This window comes from Oncorhynchus nerka, unplaced genomic scaffold (assembly GCF_034236695.1).
Source record: "Oncorhynchus nerka isolate Pitt River unplaced genomic scaffold, Oner_Uvic_2.0 unplaced_scaffold_742, whole genome shotgun sequence".
Taxonomy (NCBI): domain Eukaryota; kingdom Metazoa; phylum Chordata; class Actinopteri; order Salmoniformes; family Salmonidae; genus Oncorhynchus; species Oncorhynchus nerka.
In genome coordinates, this window is record NW_027040458.1 from 37,445 (window position 1) to 56,166 (window position 18,722).

Consider the following 18,722-nt stretch of genomic DNA (forward strand, 5'->3'; position numbering starts at 1 on the left):
CCGTGCTGTCTCTGTTCTGTCTCTGTGCTGTCTCTGTGCTGTCTCTGTGCTGTCTCTGTTCTGTCTCTATTCTGTCTCTATTCTGTCTCTGTTATGTCTCCATTCTGTCTCTGTACTGTCTCTGTACTGTCTCTGTCTCTAATCTGTCTCTATTCTGTCTCTGTGCTGTCTCTGTGCTGTCTCTGTACTGTCTCTGTACTGTCTCTATTCTGTCTCTATTCTGTCTCTGTGCTGTCTCTATTCTGTCTCTGTACTGTCTCCGTACTGTCTCTATTCTGTCTCTGTCTCTATTCTGTCTCTGTGCTGTCTCTATTCTGTCTCTATTCTGTCTCTGTACTGTCTCTGTACTGTCTCTATTCTGTCTCTATTCTGTCTCTATTCTGTCTCTGTGCTGTCTCTATTCTGTCTCTATTCTGTCTCTGTGCTGTCTCTATTCTGTCTCTATTCTGTCTCTATTCTGTCTCTGTGCAGTCTCTATTCTGTCTCTGTACTGTCTCTGTGCTGTCTCTATTCTGTCTCTATTCTGTCTCTATTCTGTCTCTGTGCTGTCTCTGTGCTGTCTCTGTGCTGTCTCTATTCTGTCTCTATTCTGTCTCTGTACTGTCTCTGTTCTGTCTCTATTCTGTCTCTACTCTGTCTCTATTCTGTCTCTGTGCTGTCTCTATTCTGTCTCTATTCTGAATCTGTGCTGTCTCTATTCTGTCTCTATTCTGTCTCTGTGCTGTCTCTATTCTGTCTCTATTCTGTCTCTGTGCTGTCTCTATTCTGTCTCTGTGCTGTCTCTATTCTGTCTCTATTCTGTCTCTATTCTGTCTCTATTCTATCTCTGTACTGTCTCTGTACTGTCTCTATTCTGTCTCTATTCTGTCTCTATTCTGTCTCTGTGCTGTCTCTATTCTGTCTCTGTTCTGTCTCTGTTCTGTCTCTATTCTGTCTCTATTCTGTCTCTGTGCTGTCTCTATTCTGTCTCTGTGCTGTCTCTGTACTGTCTCTATTCTGTCTCTGTGCTGTCTCCATTCTGTCTCTGTGCTGTCTCTGTGCTGTCTCTGTACTGTCTCTATTCTGTCTCTGTACTGTCTCTGTACTGTCTCTGTGCTGTCTCTATTCTGTCTCTATTCTGTCTCTGTGCTGTCACTATTCTGTCACTATTCTGTCTCTATTCTGTCTCTGTACTGTCTCTGTTCTGTCTCCGTTCTGTCTCCATTCTGTCTCCATTCTGTCTCTATTCTGTCTCCATTCTGTCTCTATTCTGTCTCTATTCTGTCTCTGTGCTGTCTCCGTGCTGTCTCTGTGCTGTCTCTATTCTGTCTCTGTTCTGTCTCTGTACTGTCTCTGTACTGTCTCTATTCTGTCTCTGTCTCTATTCTGTCTCTGTCTCTATTCTGTCTCTGTGCTGTCTCTATTCTGTCTCTGTACTGTCTCCGTACTGTCTCTATTCTGTCTCTGTCTCTATTCTGTCTCTGTGCTGTCTCTGTACTGTCTCTATTCTGTCTCTGTGCTGTCTCTGTCTCTATTCTGTCTCTGTGCTGTCTCTGTACTGTCTCTATTCTGTCTCTGTACTGTCTCTATTCTGTCTCTGTACTGTCTCTATTCTGTCTCTGTACTGTCTCTATTCTGTCTCTGTGCTGTCTCTGTACTGTCTCTATTCTGTCTCTGTACTGTCTCTATTCTGTCTCTGTGCTGTCTCTGTTATGTCTCTGTTATGTCTCTATTCTGTCTCTGTCTCTATTCTGTCTCTGTTATGTCTCTATTCTGTCTCTGTCTCTATTCTGTCTCTATTCTGTCTCTGTAATGTCTCAATTCTGTCTCTGTACTGTCTCTATTCTGTCTCTATTTTGTCTCTGTAATGTCTCAATTCTGTCTCTGTACTGTCTCAATTCTGTCTCTGTACTGTCTCTATTCTGTCTCTATGCTGTCTCTGTGCTGTCTCTGTGCTGTCTCTGTTATGTCTCTGTACTGTCTCTGTACTGTCTCTGTGCTGTCTCTGTTATGTCTCTGTTCTGTCTCTATTCTGTCTCTATTCTGTCTCTATTCTGTCTCTGTACTGTCTCTGTACTGTCTCTGTACTGTCTCTGTACTGTCTCTATTCTGTCTCTGTGCTGTCTCTGTTATGTCTCTGTTCTGTCTCTATTCTGTCTCTGTACTGTCTCTGTACTGTCTCTGTACTGTCTCTGTACTGTCTCTGTACTGTCTCTATTCTGTCTCTGTACTGTCTCTGTACTGTCTCTATTCTGTCTCTGTGCTGTCTCTGTACTGTCTCTGTCTCTATTCTGTCTCTGTACTGTCTCTATACTGTCTCTGTTATGTCTCTGTACTGTCTCTATTCTGTCTCTGTGCTGTCTCTGTGCTGTCTCTATTCTGTCTCTGTGCTGTCTCTATTCTGTCTCTGTTATGTCTCTGTACTGTCTCTATTCTGTCTCTGTGCTGTCTCTGTGCTGTCTCTGTTCAGTCTCTGTACTGTCTCTATTCTGTCTCTGTGCTGTCTCTGTACTGTCTCTATTCTGTCTCTGTACTGTCTCTATTCTGTCTCTGTGCTGTCTCCGTTATGTCTCTATACTGTCTCTGTGCTGTCTCTGTTCTGTCTCTATTCTGTCTCTGTCTCTATTCTGTCTCTGTGCTGTCTCTGTCTCCATTCTGTCTCTATTCTGTCTCTGTCTCTGTTATGTCTCTGTGCTGTCTCTGTACTTCTGTGCTGTCTCTGTGCTGTCTCTGTTCTGTCTCTATACTGTCTCTGTTCTGTCTCTGTACTGTCTCTATTCTGTCTCTGTTCTGTCTCTGTTCTGTCTCTGTACTGTCTCTATTCTGTCTCTGTTCTGTCTCTGTACTGTCTCTGTACTGTCTCTGTTCTGTCTCTGTACTGTCTCTATTCTGTCTCTGTACTGTCTCTATTCTGTCTCTATTCTGTCTCTATACTGTCTCTGTAATGTCTCAATTCTGTCTCTGTACTGTCTCTGTTCTGTCTCTGTACTGTCTCTGTTCTGTCTCTATACTGTCTCTGTGCTGTCTCTGTTCTGTCTCTATTCTGTCTCTGTCTCTATTCTGTCTCTGTCTCCATTCTGTCTCTATTCTGTCTCTATTCTGTCTCTGTCTCTGTGCTGTCTCTATTCTGTCTCTATTCTGTCTCTATTCTGTATCGGTCTGTCTCTGTACTGTCTCTATTCTGTCTCTATTCTGTCTCTATTCTGTCTCTGTGCTGTCACTATTCTGTCACTATTCTGTCTCTATTCTGTCTCTGTACTGTCTCTGTTCTGTCTCCGTTCTGTCTCCATTCTGTCTCCATTCTGTCTCTATTCTGTCTCCATTCTGTCTCTATTCTGTCTCTATTCTGTCTCTGTGCTGTCTCTGTGCTGTCTCTGTGCTGTCTCTATTCTGTCTCTGTTCTGTCTCTGTACTGTCTCTGTACTGTCTCTATTCTGTCTCTGTCTCTATTCTGTCTCTGTCTCTATTCTGTCTCTGTGCTGTCTCTATTCTGTCTCTGTACTGTCTGTACTGTCTCTATTCTGTCTCTCTATTCTGTCTCTGTGCTGTCTCTGTACTGTCTCTATTCTGTCTCTGTGCTGTCTCTGTCTCTATTCTGTCTCTGTGCTGTCTCTGTACTGTCTCTATTCTGTCTCTGTACTGTCTCTATTCTGTCTCTGTACTGTCTCTATTCTGTCTCTATTCTGTCTCTGTACTGTCTCTATTCTGTCTCTGTGCTGTCTCTGTACTGTCTCTATTCTGTCTCTGTACTGTCTCTATTCTGTCTCTGTGCTGTCTCTGTTATGTCTCTGTTATGTCTCTATTCTGTCTCTGTCTCTATTCTGTCTCTGTTATGTCTCTATTCTGTCTCTGTCTCTATTCTGTCTCTATTCTGTCTCTGTAATGTCTCAATTCTGTCTCTGTACTGTCTCTATTCTGTCTCTATTTTGTCTCTGTAATGTCTCAATTCTGTCTCTGTACTGTCTCAATTCTGTCTCTGTACTGTCTCTATTCTGTCTCTATGCTGTCTCTGTGCTGTCTCTGTGCTGTCTCTGTTATGTCTCTGTACTGTCTCTGTACTGTCTCTGTGCTGTCTCTGTTATGTCTCTGTTCTGTCTCTATTCTGTCTCTATTCTGTCTCTATTCTGTCTCTGTACTGTCTCTGTACTGTCTCTGTACTGTCTCTGTACTGTCTCTATTCTGTCTCTGTGCTGTCTCTGTTATGTCTCTGTTCTGTCTCTATTCTGTCTCTGTACTGTCTCTGTACTGTCTCTGTACTGTCTCTGTACTGTCTCTGTACTGTCTCTATTCTGTCTCTGTACTGTCTCTGTACTGTCTCTATTCTGTCTCTGTGCTGTCTCTGTACTGTCTCTGTCTCTATTCTGTCTCTGTACTGTCTCTATACTGTCTCTGTTATGTCTCTGTACTGTCTCTATTCTGTCTCTGTGCTGTCTCTGTGCTGTCTCTATTCTGTCTCTGTGCTGTCTCTATTCTGTCTCTGTTATGTCTCTGTACTGTCTCTATTCTGTCTCTGTGCTGTCTCTGTGCTGTCTCTGTTCAGTCTCTGTACTGTCTCTATTCTGTCTCTGTGCTGTCTCTGTACTGTCTCTATTCTGTCTCTGTACTGTCTCTATTCTGTCTCTGTGCTGTCTCCGTTATGTCTCTATACTGTCTCTGTGCTGTCTCTGTTCTGTCTCTATTCTGTCTCTGTCTCTATTCTGTCTCTGTGCTGTCTCTGTCTCCATTCTGTCTCTATTCTGTCTCTGTCTCTGTTATGTCTCTGTGCTGTCTCTGTACTGTCTCTGTGCTGTCTCTGTGCTGTCTCTGTTCTGTCTCTATACTGTCTCTGTTCTGTCTCTGTACTGTCTCTATTCTGTCTCTGTTCTGTCTCTGTTCTGTCTCTGTACTGTCTCTATTCTGTCTCTGTTCTGTCTCTGTACTGTCTCTGTACTGTCTCTGTTCTGTCTCTGTACTGTCTCTATTCTGTCTCTGTACTGTCTCTATTCTGTCTCTATTCTGTCTCTATACTGTCTCTGTAATGTCTCAATTCTGTCTCTGTACTGTCTCTGTTCTGTCTCTGTACTGTCTCTGTTCTGTCTCTATACTGTCTCTGTGCTGTCTCTGTTCTGTCTCTATTCTGTCTCTGTCTCTATTCTGTCTCTGTCTCCATTCTGTCTCTATTCTGTCTCTATTCTGTCTCTGTCTCTGTGCTGTCTCTATTCTGTCTCTATTCTGTCTCTATTCTGTATCGGTCTGTCTCTGTACTGTCTCTATTCTGTCTCTATTCTGTCTCTGTCTCTATTCTGTCTCCTTAGTAATGGATCATGTTATTGTATTTATTCCCCTTTGAAAGTCTGTTTCAGTGTAAATTAAGTCGTTACAGAAAGAAGGTAGAAACGATAAGAATGTAAACATTCTATTCCTCATCTCATTCCTTCAACTCTCTGACTGACAATCTGTCGTTCTGTGTGAAAATGTAGATGTTATTTGTTGTTCTGTGTCTAAATGTAGATTATATTTGTTGTTCTGTGTCAAAATGTAGATTATATTTGTTGTTCTGTGTCTAAATGTAGATGTTATTTTGAGGTTGAATCTGCCTGAGGGAAACAAACACATAATCCCATTAAGTCTGAATGATGAAAGGGACCACTTGAACCACTGTAAAACAAACCATTACAATTGGAGGTAAAAAAAAAAAACTCCTCAGTCCAATGTCTTCAACCCTTCCAAATGGTACCAGTCTATTGATCTGTATTGGGTTATGTTCCTTCCATTTATACCATCCCTCTGGTGCTGCTCAGACCTGAACCCGACTGGAACAGAACCCAGTGCTATCTGATAGTTCTGTTGCGTAATATGTCCTGATTATTGACATCAACATTACTGACGAGCAGACTGTTATCCTGTGTTGTCACGCTGCTAGCTTGGCACTAATCAAACAACTCCACTTGGCATAGACCCCAATTCTCTAATTCACATGGTAATCAGTTCCAGTCCAGGGGGTTCCTCCCTCTTACCCCCAAAACTGGTCCTGTTGACTCAAGAGCTGATTGGCCCAGATGGCCACCTGCTGCACCCCAGGCGGAGGCTTTGTTCAGGGGATCCCCGACATAAGATCAACAACATGAGGCGAATGAACTACAGCCGTTGCTGTCACATCCAGTTACAGTAGGCTTTAATCGGTCTACTGTCACATCCAGAGTTACAGTAGGCTTTAATCGGTCTACTGTCACATCCAGAGTTACAGTAGGCTTTAATCGGTCTACTGTCACATCCAGAGTTACAGTAGGCTTTAATCGGTCTACTGTCACATCCAGAGTTACAGTACTGTCGGTATACTGTCACATCCAGAGTTACAGTAGGCTTTAATCGGTCTACTGTCACATCCAGAGTTACAGCTTTAATCGGTCTACTGTCACATCCAGAGTTACAGTAGGCTTTAATCGGTCTACTGTCACATCCAGAGTTACAGTAGGCTTTAATCGGTCTACTGTCACATCCAGAGTTACAGTAGGCTTTAATCGGTCTACTGTCACATCCAGAGTTACAGTAGGCTTTAATCGGTCTACTGTCACATCCAGAGTTACAGTAGGCTTTAATCGGTCTACTGTCACATCCAGTTACAGTAGGCTTTAATCGGTCTACTGTCACATCCAGAGTTACAGTAGGCTTTAATCAGTCTACTGTCACATCCAGAGTTACAGTAGGCTTTAATCGGTCTACTGTCACATCCAGAGTTACAGTAGGCTTTAATCGTCTACTGTCACATCCAGAGTTACAGTAGGCTTTAAGTCTACTGTCACATCCAGAGTCACTTAAATCGGTCAGTCACATCCAGAGTTACAGTAGGCTTTAATCGGTCTACTGTCATCCAGAGTTCCAGAGTTACAGTCTACTGTCCAGGTTACTTAAATCAGTCTACTGTCACATCCAGAGTTACAGTAGGCTTTAATCGGTCTACTGTCACATCCAGAGTTACAGTAGGCTTTAATCGGTCTACTGTCACATCCAGAGTTACAGTAGGCTTTAATCGGTCTACTGTCACATCCAGAGGTACAGTAGGCTTTAATCGGTCTACTGTCACATCCAGAGTTACAGTAGGCTTTAATCGGTCTACTGTCACATCCAGAGTTACAGTAGGCTTTAATCGGTCTACTGTCACATCCAGTTACAGTAGGCTTTAATCGGTCTACTGTCACATCCAGTTACAGTAGGCTTTAATCGGTCTACTGTCACATCCAGAGTTACAGTAGGCTTTAATCAGTCTACTGTCACATCCAGAGTTACAGTAGGCTTTAATCGGTCTACTGTCACATCCAGAGTTACAGTAGGCTTTAATCGGTCTACTGTCACATCCAGAGTTACAGTAGCTTTAATCGGTCTACTGTCACATCCAGAGTTACAGCTTTAATCGGTCTACTGTCACATCCAGAGTTACAGTAGGCTTTAATCGGTCTACTGTCACATCCAGAGTTACAGCTTTAATCGGTCTACTGTCACATCCAGAGTTACAGTTTAAATCGGTCTACTGTCACATCCAGTTACAGTAGGCTTTAATCGGTCTACTGTCACATCCAGAGTTACAGTAGGCTTTAATCGGTCTACTGTCACATCCAGAGTTACAGTAGGCTTTAATCGGTCTACTGTCACATCCAGAGTTACAGTAGGCTTTAATCGGTCTACTGTCACATCCAGAGTTATAGTAGGCTTTAATCGGTCTACTGTCACATCCAGTGTTACAGTAGGCTTTAATCGGTCTACTGTCACATCCAGAGTTACAGCTTTAATCTGTCTACTGTCACATCCAGAGTTACAGTAGGCTTTAATCGGTCTACTGTCACATCCAGAGTTACAGTAGGCTTTAATCGGTCTACTGTCACATCCAGAGTTACAGCTTTAATCGGTCTACTGTCACATCCAGAGTTACAGTAGTCGGTCTACTGTCACATCCAGAGTTACAGTAGGCTTTAATCGGTCTACTGTCACATCCAGAGTTACAGCTTTAATCGGTCTACTGTCACATCCAGAGTTACAGTAGGCTTTAATCGGTCTACTGTCACATCCAGAGTTACAGCTTTAATCGGTCTACTGTCACATCCAGAGTTACAGCTTTAATCGGTCTACTGTCACATCCAGAGTTACAGTAGGCTTTAATCGGTCTACTGTCACATCCAGAGTTACAGTAGGCTTTAATCGGTCTACTGTCACATCCAGAGTTACAGCTTTAATCGGTCTACTGTCACATCCAGAGTTATAGTAGGCTTTAATCGGTCTACTGTCACATCCAGAGTTACAGTAGGCTTTAATCGGTCTACTGTCACATCCAGAGTTACAGCTTTAATCGGTCTACTGTCACATCCAGAGTTACAGTAGGCTTTAATCGGTCTACTGTCACATCCAGAGTTACAGTAGGCTTTAATCGGTCTACTGTCACATCCAGAGTTACAGCTTTAATCGGTCTACTGTCACATCCAGAGTTACAGTAGGCTTTAATTCTACTGTCACATCCAGAGTTACAGTAGGCTTTAATCGGTCTACTGTCACATCCAGAGTTACAGCTTTAATCGGTCTACTGTCACATCCAGAGTTACAGTCACATAGGCTTTAATCGGTCTACTGTCACATCCAGAGTTACAGCTTTAATCGGTCTACTGTCACATCCAGAGTTACAGCTTTAATCGGTCTACTGTCACATCCAGAGTTACAGTAGGCTTTAATCGGTCTACTGTCACATCCAGAGTTACAGCTTTAATCGGTCTACTGTCACATCCAGAGTTACAGCTTTAATCGGTCTACTGTCACATCCAGAGTTACAGTAGGCTTTAATCGATCTACTGTCACATCCAGAGTTACAGCTTTAATCGGTCTACTGTCACATCCAGAGTTACAGCTTTAATCGGTCTACTGTCACATCCAGAGTTACAGTAGGCTTTAATCGGTCTACTGTCACATCCAGAGTTACAGTAGGCTTTAATCGGTCTACTGTCACATCCAGAGTTACAGCTTTAATCGGTCTACTGTCACATCCAGAGTTATAGTAGGCTTTAATCGGTCTACTGTCACATCCAGAGTTACAGTAGGCTTTAATCGGTCTACTGTCACATCCAGAGTTACAGCTTTAATCGGTCTACTGTCACATCCAGAGTTACAGTAGGCTTTAATCAGTCTACTGTCACATCCAGAGTTACAGTAGGCTTTAATCGGTCTACTGTCACATCCAGAGTTACAGCTTTAATCGGTCTACTGTCACATCCAGAGTTACAGTAGGCTTTAATCGGTCTACTGTCACATCCAGAGTTACAGTAGGCTTTAATCGGTCTACTGTCACATCCAGAGTTACAGCTTTAATCGGTCTACTGTCACATCCAGAGTTACAGTAGGCTTTAATCGGTCTACTGTCACATCCAGAGTTACAGCTTTAATCGGTCTACTGTCACATCCAGAGTTACAGCTTTAATCGGTCTACTGTCACATCCAGAGTTACAGTAGGCTTTAATCGGTCTACTGTCACATCCAGAGTTACAGTAGGCTTTAATCGGTCTACTGTCACATCCAGTTACAGTAGGCTTTAATCGGTCTACTGTCACATCCAGAGTTACAGTAGGCTTTAATCAGTCTACTGTCACATCCAGAGTTACAGTAGGCTTTAATCGGTCTACTGTCACATCCAGAGTTACAGTAGGCTTTAATCGGTCTACTGTCACATCCAGAGTTACAGTAGGCTTAAATCGGTCTACTGTCACATCCAGAGTTACAGTAGGCTTTAATCGGTCTACTGTCACATCCAGAGTTACAGTAGGCTTAAATCAGTCTACTGTCACATCCAGAGTTACAGTAGGCTTAAATCAGTCTACTGTCACATCCAGAGTTACAGTAGGCTTTAATCGGTCTACTGTCACATCCAGAGTTACAGTAGGCTTTAATCGGTCTACTGTCACATCCAGAGTTACAGTAGGCTTTAATCGGTCTACTGTCACATCCAGAGGTACAGTAGGCTTTAATCGGTCTACTGTCACATCCAGAGTTACAGTAGGCTTTAATCGGTCTACTGTCACATCCAGTTACAGTAGGCTTTAATCGGTCTACTGTCACATCCAGAGTTACAGTAGGCTTTAATCAGTCTACTGTCACATCCAGAGTTACAGTAGGCTTTAATCGGTCTACTGTCACATCCAGAGTTACAGTAGGCTTTAATCGGTCTACTGTCACATCCAGAGTTACAGTAGGCTTTAATCGGTCTACTGTCACATCCAGAGTTACAGCTTTAATCGGTCTACTGTCACATCCAGAGTTACAGTAGGCTTTAATCGGTCTACTGTCACATCCAGAGTTACAGCTTTAATCGGTCTACTGTCACATCCAGAGTTACAGTTTAAATCGGTCTACTGTCACATCCAGTTACAGTAGGCTTTAATCGGTCTACTGTCACATCCAGAGTTACAGTAGGCTTTAATCGGTCTACTGTCACATCCAGAGTTACAGTAGGCTTTAATCGGTCTACTGTCACATCCAGAGTTACAGTAGGCTTTAATCGGTCTACTGTCACATCCAGAGTTATAGTAGGCTTTAATCGGTCTACTGTCACATCCAGAGTTACAGTAGGCTTTAATCGGTCTACTGTCACATCCAGAGTTACAGCTTTAATCGGTCTACTGTCACATCCAGAGTTACAGTAGGCTTTAATCTGTCTACTGTCACATCCAGAGTTACAGTAGGCTTTAATCGGTCTACTGTCACATCCAGAGTTACAGCTTTAATCGGTCTACTGTCACATCCAGAGTTACAGTAGGCTTTAATCGGTCTACTGTCACATCCAGAGTTACAGTAGGCTTTAATCGGTCTACTGTCACATCCAGAGTTACAGCTTTAATCGGTCTACTGTCACATCCAGAGTTACAGTAGGCTTTAATCGGTCTACTGTCACATCCAGAGTTACAGCTTTAATCGGTCTACTGTCACATCCAGAGTTACAGCTTTAATCGGTCTACTGTCACATCCAGAGTTACAGTAGGCTTTAATCGGTCTACTGTCACATCCAGAGTTACAGTAGGCTTTAATCGGTCTACTGTCACATCCAGAGTTACAGTAGGCTTTAATCGGTCTACTGTCACATCCAGAGTTACAGCTTTAATCGGTCTACTGTCACATCCAGAGTTATAGTAGGCTTTAATCGGTCTACTGTCATCCAGAGTTACAGTAGGCTTTAAGTCTACTGTCACATCCAGAGTTACAGCTTTAATCGGTCTACTGTCACATCCAGAGTTACAGTAGGCTTTAATCGGTCTACTGTCACATCCAGAGTTACAGTAGGCTTTAATGGTCTACTGTCACATCCAGAGTTACAGCTTTAATCGGTCTACTGTCACATCCAGAGTTACAGTAGGCTTTAATCGGTCTACTGTCACATCCAGAGTTACAGTAGGCTTTAATCGGTCTACTGTCACATCCAGAGTTACAGCTTTAATCGGTCTACTGTCACATCCAGAGTTACAGTAGGCTTTAATCGGTCTACTGTCACATCCAGAGTTACAGTAGGCTTTAATCGGTCTACTGTCACATCCAGAGTTACAGTAGGCTTTAATCGGTCTACTGTCACATCCAGAGTTACAGTCTACTGTCACATCCAGAGTTACAGTAGGCTTTACCAGGTCTACTGTCACATCCAGAGTTACAGTAGGCTTTAATCGGTCTACTGTCACATCCAGAGTTACAGCTTTAATCGGTCTACTGTCACATCCAGAGTTATAGTAGGCTTTAATCGGTCTACTGTCACATCCAGAGTTACAGTAGGCTTTAATCGGTCTACTGTCACATCCAGAGTTACAGCTTTAATCGGTCTACTGTCACATCCAGAGTTACAGTAGGCTTTAATCGGTCTACTGTCACATCCAGAGTTACAGTAGGCTTTAATCGGTCTACTATCACATCCAGAGTTACAGCTTTAATCGGTCTACTGTTAAATAGAGTTAAATCAAAAGATAAGAACATTCCAGGCATTTCATTCTAGTCCCACAAAAAAAACGCAACTATGCAAAAAATCCTCCCTCTGTCACTCAGAAACATAATTGCGTCTGCCTGGCAGCTGGAACTCTGCCTGTGCTGTTGCATGTTAATGCTACCTGCTCTCCCGTTCTGGACCAGGAGCCAACAGTACCTGCTCTCCCGTTCTGGACCAGGAGCCAACAGTACCAGCTCTCCCACTCTGGACCAGGAGCCAACAGTACCAGCTCTCCCACTCTGGACCAGGAGCCAACAGTACCAGCTCTCCCGTTCTGGACCAGGAGCCAACAGTACCAGCTCTCCCACTCTGGACCAGGAGCCAACAGTACCAGCTCTCCCACTCTGGACCAGGAGCCAACAGTACCAGCTCTCCCACTCTGGACCAGGAGCCAACAGTACCAGCTCTCCCACTCTGGACCAGGAGCCAACAGTACCAGCTCTCCCACTCTGGACCAGGAGCCAACAGTACCAGCTCTCCCGTTCTGGACCAGGAGCCAACAGTACCAGCTCTCCCACTCTGGACCAGGAGCCAACAGTACCAGCTCTCCCACTCTGGACCAGGAGCCAACAGTACCAGCTCTCCCACTCTGGACCAGGAGCCAACAGTACCAGCTCTCCCACTCTGGACCAGGAGCCAACAGTACCAGCTCTCCCGTTCTGGACAGGAGCCAACAGTACCAGCTCTCCCACTCTGGACCAGGAGCCAACAGTACCAGCTCTCCCACTCTGGACCAGGAGCCAACAGTACCAGCTCTCCCACTCTGGACCAGGAGCCAACAGTACCAGCTCTCCCACTCTGGACCAGGAGCCAACAGTACCAGCCCTCCCACTCTGGACCAGGAGCCAACAGTACCTGCTCTCCCGTTCTGGACCAGGAGCCAACAGTACCAGCTCTCCCACTCTGGAGCAGGAGCCAACAGTACCAGCTCTCCCACTCTGGAGCAGGAGCCAACAGTACCAGCTCTCCCACTCTGGACCAGGAGCCAACAGTACCAGCTCTCCCACTCTGGACCAGGAGCCAACAGTACCAGCTCTCCCACTCTGGACCAGGAGCCAACAGTACCAGCTCTCCACTCTGGAGCAGGAGCCAACAGTACCAGCTCTCCCACTCTGGACCAGGAGCCAACAGTACCTGCTCTCCGTTCTGGACCAGGAGCCAACAGTACCAGCTCTCCCACTCTGGACCAGGAGCCAACAGTACCAGCTCTCCCACTCTGGACCAGGAGCCAACAGTACCAGCTCTCCCACTCTGGACCAGGAGCCAACAGTACCAGCTCTCCCGTTCTGGACCAGGAGCCAACAGTACCTGCTCTCCCGTTCTGGACCAGGAGCCAACAGTACCTGCTCTCCCACTCTGGACCAGGAGCCAACAGTACCTGCTCTCCCACTCTGGACCAGGAGCCAACAGTACCTGCTCTCCCGTTCTGGACCAGGAGCCAACAGTACCAGCTCTCCCACTCTGGACCAGGAGCCAACAGTACCAGCTTCATTCAGAAGACTTCCGCCAGCCAGGACATCACCTCACCCTGTCAGATCCCCAGCCAGGACATCACCTCACCCTGTCAGATCCCCAGCCAGGACAGCATCTCTCCCCAGCCAGGACATCACCTCACCCTGTCAGATCCCCAGCCAGGACAGCATCTCTCCCCAGCCAGGACATCATCTCTCCCTGTCAGATCCCCAGCCAGGACAGCATCTCTCCCCAGCCAGGACATCACCTCACCCTGTCAGATCCCTAGCCAGGACAGCATCTCTCCCTGTCAGATCCCCAGCCAGGACAGCATCTCTCCCCAGCCAGGACATCACCTCACCCTGTCAGATCCCCAACCAGGACAGCATCTCTCCCCAGCCAGGACAGCATCTCTCCCCAGCCAGGACAGCACCTCTCCCCAGCCAGGACAGCATCTCTCCCCAGCCAGGACATCATCTCTCCCTGTCAGATCCCCAGCCAGGACAGCATCTCTCCCCAGCCAGGACAGCACCTCTCCCCAGCCAGGACAGCATCTCTCCCCAGCCAGGACAGCATCTCTCCCTGTCAGATCCCCAGCCAGGACAGCATCTCTCCCCAGCCAGGACATCACCTCACCCTGTCAGATCCCTAGCCAGGACAGCATCTCTCTCCAGCCAGGACATCACCTCACCCTGTCAGATCCCTAGCCAGGACAGCATCTCTCCCCAGTCAGGACATCACCTCACCCTGTCAGATCCCCAACCAGGACAGCATCTCTCCCCAGCCAGGACAGCACCTCTCCCCAGCCAGGACAGCATCTCTCCCCAGCCAGGACATCACCTCACCCTGTCAGATCCCCAGCCAGGACAGCATCTCTCCCCAGCCAGGACAGCATCTCTCCCCAGCCAGGACATCACCTCACCCTGTCAGATCCCCAGCCAGGACAGCATCTCTCCCCAGCCAGGACATCACCTCACCCTGTCAGATCCCCAGCCAGGACATCACCTCACCCTGTCAGATCCCCAGCCAGGACAGCATCTCTCCCCAGCCAGGACATCACCTCACCCTGTCAGATCCCCAGCCAGGACAGCATCTCTCCCCAGCCAGGATATCACCTCACCCTGTCAGATCCCTAGCCAGGACAGAATGGATTCCCAATGCCAGTTAAGGATACTATCGGCCTAGATATCACGTTGGATTTATTTACCACAAACAGGTAGTACGTGTTTTTACTTCTGGTGTCGCTCTGCAAGCAGAAGCAGCTTGTTAGCTACATAGATTAAAAGGACATTCAGACTTCCTCCATAAAAGCCACTCCTCCTAGATATAATTGTGTGGATTTAAATCAGATAATGCATGTCACAACAAGATGCCCAGCGCTTCAAGCCTCTTCCTCAACCCTCTCTGACTCTCTCCCCACCTGCAAAATGTCCCTCACATCTTGCGCCATCGGCAACACTTGTCTCTCCATCACGCATGTGAACAACTATCTTGCCTGCTCTGTCCACACTGATTGGTCTAAACAACTATCTTGCCTGCTCTGTCCACACTGATTGGTCTAAACAACTGTCTTGCCTGCTCTGTCCACACTGATTGGTCTAAACAACTATCTTGCCTGCTCTGTCCACACTGATTGGTCTAAACATCTATCTTGCCTGCTCTGTCCTCACTGATTGGTCTAAACAACTATCTTGCCTGCTCTGTCCTCACTGATTGGTCTAAACAACTATCTTGCCTGCTCTGTCCACACTGATTGGTCTAAACAACTATCTTGCCTGCTCTGTCCTCACTGATTGGTCTAAACAACTATCTTGCCTGCTCTGTCCTCACTGATTGATCTAAACAACTATCTTGCCTGCTCTGTCCTCACTGATTGGTCTAAACAACTATCTTGCCTGCTCTGTCCACACTGATTGGTCTAAACAACTATATTGCCTGCTCTATCCACACTGATTGGCCTAAACAAATATCTTGCCTGCTCTGTCCATACTGATTGGTCTAAACAACTATCTTGCCTGCTCTGTCCTCACTGATTGGTCTAAACAACTATCTTGCCTGCTCTGTCCACACTGATTGGTCTAAACAACTATCTTGCCTGCTCTGTCCACACTGATTGGTCTAAACAACTATCTTGCCTGCTCTGTCCACACTGATTGGTCTAAACAACTATCTTGCCTGCTCTGTCCTCACTGATTGGTGAAGTCATTTAATGAGCTCAATGTAAACAACTGTTGATTTCACCAGGAACAGGAAAGGAACCGGTCCTCGTCTGGGTCCTCGTCTCGGTTTGAACCGGTCCTCGTCTGGGTTTGAACCGGTCCTCGTCTCGGTTTGAACCGGTCCTCGTCTGGGTTTGAACCGGTCCTCGTCTGGGTTTGAACCGGTCCTCGTCTGGGTTTGAACCGGTCCTCGTCTCGGTTTGAACCGGTCCTCGTCTGGGTTTGAACCGGTCCTCGTCTCGGTTTGAACCGGTCCTCGTCTGGGTTTGAATCGGTTTGAACCGGTCCTCGTCTGGGTTTGAACCGGTCCTCGTCTCGGTCCTCGTCTCGGTTTGAACCGGTCCTCGTCTCGTTTTGAACCGGTCCTCGTCTGGGTTTGAACCGGTCCTCGTCTCGGTTTGAACCGGTCCTCGTCTGGGTCCTCGTCTGGGTTTGAACCGGTCCTCGTCTGGGTTTGAACCGGTCCTCGTCTCGGTTTGAACCGGTCCTCGTCTCGGTTTAAACCGGTTCAGAACGTTATTTTGCCGGTCGGAAATAGTGGAACAGAATTTTAAAATCCGGTTCTGATCAGAACGAAACAAACGTAAAATAATGTTGGTTCTAAACCCCTTGTAACGAGTCAGTCATCAGTACACACCATTGGAATGGAATAGTGTGGACATTATAATCCTAATCCCAGCGGTTCTGGGGATGGGTACACTATAGATGGACGGAGAGAGAGAGAGGAAGCTTGATTAAACCTTGATTAAATCATTTCTCTACCTGTCCTAGAATAATATTTGAAATGAATGAGCCTATTCATCATTTACCTGATTCCTCCTGGCATTACATCATCATAGAGCCATAGGGTCAAAGCCGCGGATGTAGGAAGAGATTCTCTTTATATTCATCAGAGTTAGGTCACAAAAATTCAGAGCTGGTAACATCATGCAATATAGGATTCATTTAAGAGAGATGTTACTATTTTCCAAGTCACCTTGCTGTTCTGGCTGGGGAGAGGTGATGTGACCTGGCTGTTCCTGGCTGGGGAGATGCTGTCCTGGCTGGGGAGATGCTGTCCTGGCTGGGGGAGATGCTGTCCTGGCTGGGGAGATGCTGTCCTGGCTGGGAGGGCTGTAGGCTGGGGCTGATGGGGAGATGCTGTCCTGGCTGGGGGAGATGCTGTCCTGTCCTGACAGGGGTGTGGTGTCACTATACAGGCACTGACAGGGACAACACAGACACCTCTAGAAGACTAGCTGGGTGAGAGAGAATGAGAGTGAGAGAGGAAGATAAAGAGATAGATAGAGAGAGAGAGACTTAAAGGGTGTTTGGAGATTTTCAAAAGCTACCCGTAGCCTCGGTAGAACAGAGACTTCAGGGAGTTGCTTTTTCCTTGCGGTAGCGCAACCAAAATACATTTTAGCTGTAAAGCTAATGAGAGACAAATATAACTGCAGGAAACATCTGAGTGGAGCATCTGCTGCCGGTTTCAGGGGAACGAGTCCAGTCCCTCACAGAGCCATGTATAGATACAGCCCATGTCCCTCCAGATGCACCAAGCCTGCTGGAGGCCCGTCGGCTGATTGGCCCGGCACGGTGGTACCCTCTCCCTGATTGGCCCGGCACGGTGGTACTCTCTCCCTGATGGGTTGTTGTGCAGCTGGGTTCCATTAACACTCCTTTCTGCTGATTCAGCTGAAACTTTATTTGAGACAAAGCGGCATGCGTTTCCCATTGAGCAACAGTGACCTGTACAGTACATCTGTGGGTGCTTGGTACACTGCTGGAGATGTTACACCTCACTAACATACAGAGGCACCTGTACAGTACATCTGTGGGTGCTTGGTACCCTGCTGGAGATGTTAAACCTCACTAACATACAGCAGCACCTGTACAGTACATCTGTGGGTGCTTGGTACCCTGCTGGAGATGTTAAACCTCACTAACATACAGAGGCACCTGTACAGTACATCTGTGGGTGCTTGGTACACTGCTGGAGATGTGAAACCTCACTAACATACAGCAGCACCTGTACAGTACATCTGTGGGTGCTTGGTACCCTGCTGGAGATGTTAAACCTCAGTAACATACAGCAGCACCTGCTATCTGTGGGTGAGGACAGATGTTAAACCTCACTAACATACAGCAGCAGCTATCGAGGACAGTGGTGCCAGTGCCAGTCAGCTGGGATAGCAACCACACAGCAGGACTCCAAAATAGCACCCTATTCCCTATAAATAGCACCCTATTCCCTATAAATAGCACCCTATTCCCTATAAATAGCACACTATTCCCTATAAATAGCACCCTATTCCCTATAAATAGCACCCTATTCCCTATAAAGTGCACTACTTTAGACCCCTATGGGTCCTGGTGGGTCCTTCCGTTGGATCCTGATCCACTGGCTGGGGAGATGCTGTTCTGTCTGGGGGAGATGCTGTTCTGTCTGGGGAGATGCTGTTCTGTCTGGGGGAGATGCTGTTCTGTCTGGGGGAGATGCTGCTCTGTCTGGGGAGATGCTGCTCTGTCTGGGGAGATGCTGCTCTGTCTGGGGAGATGCTGTTCTGTCTGGGGGGAGATGCTGTTCTGTCTGGGGGAGATGCTGCTCTGTCTGGGGGAGATGCTGCTCTGTCTGGGGGAGATGCTGTTCTGTCTGGGGGAGATGCTGCTCTGTCTGGGGGAGATGCTGTTCTGTTGGGGGGAGATGCTGTTCTGTCTGGGGGGGAGATGCTGTTCTGTCTGGGGGGAGATGCTGTTCTGTTGGGGGGAGATGCTGTTCTGTCTGTGGGGAGATGCTGTTCTGTCTGGGGGGAGATGCTGTTCTGTCTGGGGGGAGATGCTGCTCTGTCTGGGGGGAGATGCTGCTTGACAAACTGCTTTGACAGTCTGCTGAAGAGCCTGTCCATGGATTCCAAGTTCTTTCAGCAACCTGATGGTGGAAGAAGCCATGAATCCCCTGCATCCCACTTCAACTGGCCAGACTTTTGCATTCCAGCCACGCTGAGTTGCGTCTGCTGCCAACTCTGTGTAACGCAGTTTCTTATGCTCGTAGGCCTCTTCAACAGAGTTTTCCCACGGGACTGTGAGCTCTATGATGTACACAGCCTTTCGTG